This window comes from Octopus bimaculoides, chromosome 1 (genome assembly GCF_001194135.2).
Source record: "Octopus bimaculoides isolate UCB-OBI-ISO-001 chromosome 1, ASM119413v2, whole genome shotgun sequence".
Lineage (NCBI taxonomy): Eukaryota > Metazoa > Mollusca > Cephalopoda > Octopoda > Octopodidae > Octopus > Octopus bimaculoides.
Window position 1 is genome coordinate 84,981,779 of NC_068981.1, and position 7,454 is coordinate 84,989,232.

At 45.4% G+C, this 7,454-nt stretch overlaps 1 long non-coding RNA gene across 1 annotated transcript in view; it reads left to right on the forward strand.

The window, feature by feature from the left end:
- Positions 1–7,454, forward strand: part of LOC106873145 (uncharacterized) — a 26,742-nt gene that overhangs the window by 1,304 nt on the left and 17,984 nt on the right. The gene's annotated exons all lie outside the window — the stretch shown is intronic.

Genomic DNA, 7,454 nt, shown 5'->3' on the forward strand with positions numbered 1-7,454 from the left:
ATATATATATAATAGTTCATTCTTTTATTAACCGCAAGGGCTTACATAAACTAACATTAAAGGACATGAAACAATATAAAAGACAAAAACGGGAGGATACAATGGGTTTTACGTTGTGTAAGCAATAAATAACTAATTAAATTAAACATTATAAAACTCCCCAAAGAAGAGGCACTTTAAAAGTCCTCGTGGAAAACCCACAAAAGCCACAGGTGCCTGACCAACAGGGCAAGAGCCCTTCTCCCTTAATTCTTTTTTTTATTTTACAGGTGTACGCTCACAATTGGTCCTTTCACGCTGGGGCCATTCTTCCAGCATTCACCCACCTTTCAACAAACTTGCTAGTAGGCAACACTTTCTTCTCCATCCTTAACTTCCTTTTCAAGTGAAACTTGAAAAAGTTGATGTGGGCTTGGCCTAAGAGGAAAGTGTCAGACTTTAGCCCTATCAGACGAATAAAAAAACTGCCTGCCCTTCCCACCCAAAGGAGGGAGGCGGAGCAATGTTCACTATTGATTCAGCTGATAGGCAGATCCGACCTACACGTGACAGCAGGTGTTCGACATAAACCCTCAGGTTAGTAATACTCGGGCACTCGACGAGGGCGTGCAGAACAGTTTCATCGTTCTGGGCACACCTTGGGCAGGCCCAGCTGACGGCACTTCCGTGCCTATAAAGTTTATTTCGAACAGGCAGCACCCTTCGGTAGCATTGGAAGATGTCCATAGGCCCAGGCTCGGAAGTTCTCCGAAACAGACAGGTTAGTTGATCATCGGCGACGCCTAGAGTTTCTCCGAGAACGTCGTCGCACTTCCCCTTCGCTAGCCCTCTATAGAACGCTTGAGTGGAACTATCATCGACCGCATTGCTCTCCTGGCGGAGAGCTGTGAGCGCTTGACGGTACTCAAGGTGCCAAGCGCCCCTCCTGGACTGCAGCTGAGTCAAAGAGACAAGCTGTGGAAAAGTGAGTCTGACAAACGACGATCACACCCGCTCACCGTCAAGGAAAAGCTGGAGATAACGTAGCCCGAGCGCATGTCTGTGCATCAGCATCCACGGTATGCCTAACCCTCCATTCAGCGGCAGTTGACAGCAGATGGAGCACCTAACGAGTGGAACGCGCTTCTTCCACAGAAAGCAGAAGAGTAAGCGCCCCAGCTTGGTCAACCAGCAAACGGGGCAAGGGACGACGGTCGAGCGGTAATAGATGATACATACAATGTACGCATTTGCCATCTCGGTTCGACCTTTCAGGGACAGCTTGCTCTTGGCCCATTTCTAGTTGAGATTGGCTACCCTGCGCGTCACCTCGTCACAGTTTTTCTCCACCTGGAGATCTGGACCAAACCAGACTCCGAGCAATTTAACCGGGCCGTCTGTCCAGCGCCCCACGATGCTGCTGGACGGCATGGACTTGCCTCTCCAAGTGCCGAGTTGCAAGCACACAGACTTTTCCCCTTTAATCTTTGCTCTTGTCACCGCTTCATATTCTTGTAGTGTGTCGCCAATCAGGTTTATATGCCTGTAGCTCGACACTATGACGGTGACATCGCCAGCATAAGCAGACACACGTTTCCCACGTCCCAGATCACGCAGGATACTTCTCAAAGCCTGCAGCTTCCACAGTAATGGCTCAAGAGTCAGTACATACAGAAAAATGAAGAGAGGGCACACTTGACGGACCGAACGCAAGATGCTGAATGGTTCCGACTGGAGACCGTGCACCCGAACAACTGAGCAGATGCTGCTGTACAAAGCAGCGATTCAACCGCAGAAAACTGGACCGAAACAGGCTGACTTGAGGACAGCTGCCAAGTATTGATGGTCGACCCTATCAAAGGCTTTAGATCAATCTAAATTGATCAGAGCCCCATCCATGCCAGCCTCGTTACCTACCCTGTCTATGATGTAGCGCATAAGGTGGAGGTTGTCGTGGATAGTCCCTGTTGGGATGGCGCATGTTTGATCCTCACCAACCAGCTTGTCTACGACAAGCGCAAACTTCTTGGCTAACGCCTTGGTCAAAATCTTCAACTCTGCATTGAGCACAGTGATGGGCCTGAAATTTTCTATAATGTCCCCCTTGTTTGGGTTTTTCTCAGCAGTGGCACAGGCCCGCGATAGACAAAAGTGGTAATCTTCCCATTCTGCTGCCAGTTGCAGTAGATGTCTGCTAAGAGGCCCACAAACAAGTCTGGCATCGAAATATAAAGCTCGTAGGGCAGACCATCCAAACCCAGCGATCTGTCTCTCGTGCAGCTCTTCATCACTTCCTGTATCTCCGCGGCTGTTGTCGACCTTTTGTAGCACTCTGCCTCGCACGCCGAGAGTCGTGGCAGCCCGTCCAGGTACAAACCGAAGTCTGCCTTGTTATCCGGCCCACCATTCGTCCCGAACAATCAAGCAAAGTGCTGCTGAAAAGCCGCACACATCTGTTTCGCTTCGAACACCTCGCGTCCATTCTGGTCTAACAAAGACCGAATGGTGGCTTTATTGCCACTCTTCGTCTCCGCCACACGGGCCCATCGTGGCGCTTTCGTTCCCTCCCCGCTTAGTGAACGTGTCTTAGCTCTGACAACGCAGTCTTAGTTGTTTGGCGTCGAAAAATTGGTCGAAGTCCAACCTCGCCGCCAAGACGTCGGTTGCGATGCCTGTCCTAAGTGCCTCATTTAACTTTCTAACTAAAACTCCCTGTATTCTATATCGTTCTATCGCTAATGTCTTGCTAAACCTAAATGATTCTACTCTTATTGTCCTTTTAAATAGCAAAACACCAGTTGTTGTTGCCGATTGCGCCCGTTAACGCCCACTTAAATAATTCGTTAATCTGATCTTTGTAAGCTTGACACGCCGGTAACTAGGTGTTCATCTTCCAGTAACTGGGACACTGTCTATGAAGCCTATCTAAGTCGACCGTACAGATCACAAATTTGTGGTCTGTGTAGCAGATCATGTGAAATTGTGGACATCCTATACTATCCTTGTCCGCTGGCCTATAAAATACCCTATTTAAATACGAACTAGATGACCCGATGAGGTTTGTCCAAGTCCACATTGGCACATTCGGGTAATCTAGTTGGTACCTGTTAGACAATTGAAAGCGTCTGAGCAAGTTTTTGAGGCTTCTGCACCCCGTCTCCTATCAGATACTCCTACGCAATCGAAACGTACATCTAAGACAGCGTTCCAATCCGCTACTAATACTAAAGTCCGAGACGTTCCCAGGAAAACCTCCAGACACTTGAAGTAGTAAGACCGCTCCTACCGGAGCATAGGCACCACCGTCTCTGCTGTTCACATCTAGGACCACCTACTTACCTTCGGGATCCAGAAAGACTGCCTTTATTTTCAAATCCAGACCTTTCCGGAAAAGCACCACAGTACCACCACTTCCCCCTCCCGACCGACAAGGTGAAAGAAAAAGAACGATGAGATCCCGTGGGTCGGATAGTCTGGATTCACTAATGGTTGCTACTTCTACACAAAAGGACCTCAGGTCATTTAAAAGGTGACCTTGTTTCCAAGGCGATCTGAGGCCCCTACATTTATGCAACATATTCTGAGCATCACATATTAAAATAAATTTAAGACGGAGAAGAGCTCTACTTACCACTGTTGTCTGGTAGGGTTTTCCCACATGGTCTTTGGTGTGGGGGTTTCCACGAGGTTTTTATAAAGCCTTTTGGAGAAGGTCTTTTGGAAGGACCCAAAAGCATTTGGAAAATTTATTTTCAAAGTGTTGTATGTTTCTTGCGTCATTTAAAAAAATTGTATGTGTGGTGGTGGCGCATTGTGTGTTGGGAAAGTAAAGTCTTCTATTGTGGTGTTTGCGTTTTCTCTGATGTGTTTAACAAGATCCACGCTGTCTGTGTTGATGGCTGTGAGGTTGGTGGTGTTTGTGCAGTCTGTTTGTGTTGTGTATTGTGTTGGTGTTTGAGGTGGTAGTGCTAGTGGAGGTGGTAGTGCTGGTGGAGGTGGTGCTGTTGCTGGTTGTTGTGTGTGAGTGTTGCTGTTGTTTGGAAGTTCCTCTTGTTTACGCCTCCTCCTCTTTTCCTCTACTTTCTCTTTAGTCTGTTTCTTTTTAGTGGGGCGAACTATCTGCCACTCCCCACTCTTGACCTCAGTACTCGAACAGTCCGAGTTGTTTTGGTCAGGAAGGGGAATTTTCTTTGGGACTTGGTTTTCTTGGGATTCATCTGTTGCTGCTGCTGCTACTACTGTAGTAGCTGTTGGTGGTGGTGTTACTGCTACTGGTACTCCGGTTGATGGTAGTGGTATTCCAGCTGGTATCTTTGTTGTCGGTGTTGGTGGTGCCCTGGCTACGGCTGGAGGCGGCGTCGCTGTTGCCGTTGCTGCTGCTCCTGCTGCTGGTCTTAGTGTTGGTGTTTGGGTTGGTTTCTGCTGCTGCTGTTGTTGCTGTTGCTATACTGGGGTTGTTCCTGGTTCTGGTGTCGGTAGTAACGGCCGACGCACCTCTTTGTGTTTGGAGAAGTCGACCTTCAGGTGCTGATCGTTTCCAAAGAAGTAGCACATCGGCCTCCTGCCCTCTACAGCCACGTATAGTTTCGTGCCGTCAGGTAGGTTTATTGAATCAGAGATTGAATTTAGGTCCTCTTGTTCAATTTGAACAAGAAGCTCCAACCCCTGACCCGTCCAATTTTGTTGGTGCAATTTATGAACCTCCAGTGTTGTGGCGGTGTCCTCTATGTCTAAGAAGACAGCCACCACCAGCCAGCATATATTTATTTCAAGGGGTACCTCCCCAATTTTAATTTTGATAACGCTCCAACCAAGATATGTTGGCACGAGCAGAAGGTCTTCCGAAAATAGTGGCACTGCAGAATGTTTTCTTTCTTCTTCTGTTGCGAAGCGCTCTTCCACAGTGCCGAACTGTTTTCCACGTGTCACATACGTTTTATTTTCCCAAATTGGTTTGAGAATCAGTTCCGGTTGTTGTTGTGTTGCTCGTCCCAATTCCTTTGTTGTTTATACATTTATACGTTATTGTTTTTCTGTTGGTACTCATAATTTCTTGTGGGGCATTTAGTGAGACATTATTGCCTTGTCTCACTAATAGCCCCTTTGAATTTTTTAAATCCTCTAACGTAACGTTTATCTTTTCTCTCGTCTGCTTCGCTGCAGAAGCGAAACCGTGTGTGTTGGATTTGTCTTTCCCGTTTGTGCTTGCATTTTCTTCCTTGTTCTTGTTGGTGTTTATGGAGGTGGTGACGTTGGCGGTGTTTTCTCTATTATTTTTCTTTTCCATGTTAATGGTGTTGCTGGTGGTATTAGTACTGGTGTCGTTTGTGCGGTTCGTACTGTCAAGAATCACTGCACTCCACGACAGACTCCATATTGTTTTTCGTGAAAACGAAAAAACAGAAACAATTTTTTTTTTCTTTTGTAGAAAAGGACTAAACGCCCATAATTCACCCCTAAAAGAGAGAACTTTTAACAAAAGAACCCCTTCTGCACACCAGAGGAGTTCGGAAAACAACAGCAGTTAAACAAAACAGTCAACAACCTTCAATAGCACAGCAAAAATTCCAACTTACACGTCTAATCAAGGCGAGCTAAACAATAATAATTTCTTAAGTACCGAGAAGATGGATTTGGTATCAACCTTTATTTTGTACAACGGTCGTTTCGACCCATCTTGCTACTGTCCCTTATGGGTGAGACTCCGTTCAACATGTTGTGTTGCATCAATTTTACAGTCTGGGTCTCGTCAGGTACATCTATACATAAAGTTGTGTCTCGCTAAAGATCCTAAGTTTTGGTTGTCATGTTGTTATACGCTTATCTGGTTAGGAAGTGAAACATTGCAACAATTTTCAGTTACTATTATCTTCATTCAATAAGAGTTACAGACACTTGTAAATATAGACAAATAATTGTCTATATTGTCCGAAGGAAAAAAATGTAGGGGAAATGAATGGATGGACAGGGCTGGATTGATTTACTTAAGAAATTATTATTCTTATCTCAACTAACACTGCGGAGTTCCTGATGTAAATCCAATGGAAATATAGGTAGCCCAAACTGTGTCAGTGCTCTACTCAACATTTCCGCACACTAATCGATATATACCCATTAGTCCAAAATATATGGCTTAGTGGTTAGGGCATTCGGCTCACGATCGTAATTTCATGAGTTCAATTACTGGCGACGTGTTGTGTCCTTGAGCAAAACACTAGTTTACGTTGCTCCAGTCCACTCAGCGGGCAAAAATGAATAGTACCTGTATTTCAAAATGGACCAGCCTTGTCATATTCTGTGTCACGCTGAAGTTCGTTCCCAGTGAACTACGTTAAGGATACGCGTGTCTGTGGAGTGCTCAACCACTAGCACGTTAATTTCACGAGCAAGTTGTTCAGTCGTAACAGACGGAGTGCCAATATATATACATACAGGATTGGACAAAATAAATGTAACACGTTAAATTCAATGAATATTCATTTAATATGGATTTAGTCTTCTTTTATCATTCTGAACAGCTTCGATGCGTCTAGGATTGATTCATACAGCTTCCTCACTTCTTAGGAGGAGACATTCTTCCTTCAAAACTTGCTCCAACTGTTACAGACACGACGGTGGAGGGTAACGACTTCTAGCTTGTCACCCCAAGATGCACCACAAATGCTCACTAATACTAAAATTTGCAGATTGATTGGGGCCAACCCATGTGTTGTAGCTCACTATTATGCCCTTCATACCAATTCTTAATCACGTGAGAGATGTGTATTGGAGCATTGTCCCCTTGGAAGCTGCACTCACCACCAGGGAATAATATATGAACCACAGGAAAGACTTAATTTCCCAAAATATTCAGATAATCATTGCTGTTGATCCTACCATGCAGAGCAACGATTGGACCGAGAGGATTCCAATAAATGACTACCCAAACCATCACAGACCCTTCTACGTGCTTCACTGTAGGAAGAAGGCAGTCAGGATTAAAAGTTTCCCCGGGCTGCCTTCACACATAAACTCGCCCTGCAGTGGAGAAAAGAGAAAAACTGGACTCGTCGGAGAATATTACTTGCTTCTATTGGTCTGTCGACCAGCCCTTGTGATGTCTTCACCAGTTTATCCTTTTCTGAAAGTTTTGATGAGAAAGCAGAGGTTTTCTGACGGCGGCTCTTACATGATGTCCAGTTTTATTGAGCTCACGGCGAACAGTTTTAGTCGAAACTGGGCTAGTCAGTTGTTGATTCAACTCTGTAGTCACTTTAGTGGCAATTGCCCGATGGTTTTTCATCACAGTGCAATCCAACACTCGTCGACCTCTTTCAGTGAGCCTCGAAGTCCTGCTGGACTTATTCCTCCTACAGGAGGTTTTGCCTTGCTTCTGAAGTTCAGTCATGGTCCTTGATATGGTAGCTGTCGCAAAAACCTTGAGTCGCTCTGTTGCTTCTTCTAAATATTAATATATATATATATATATATATATA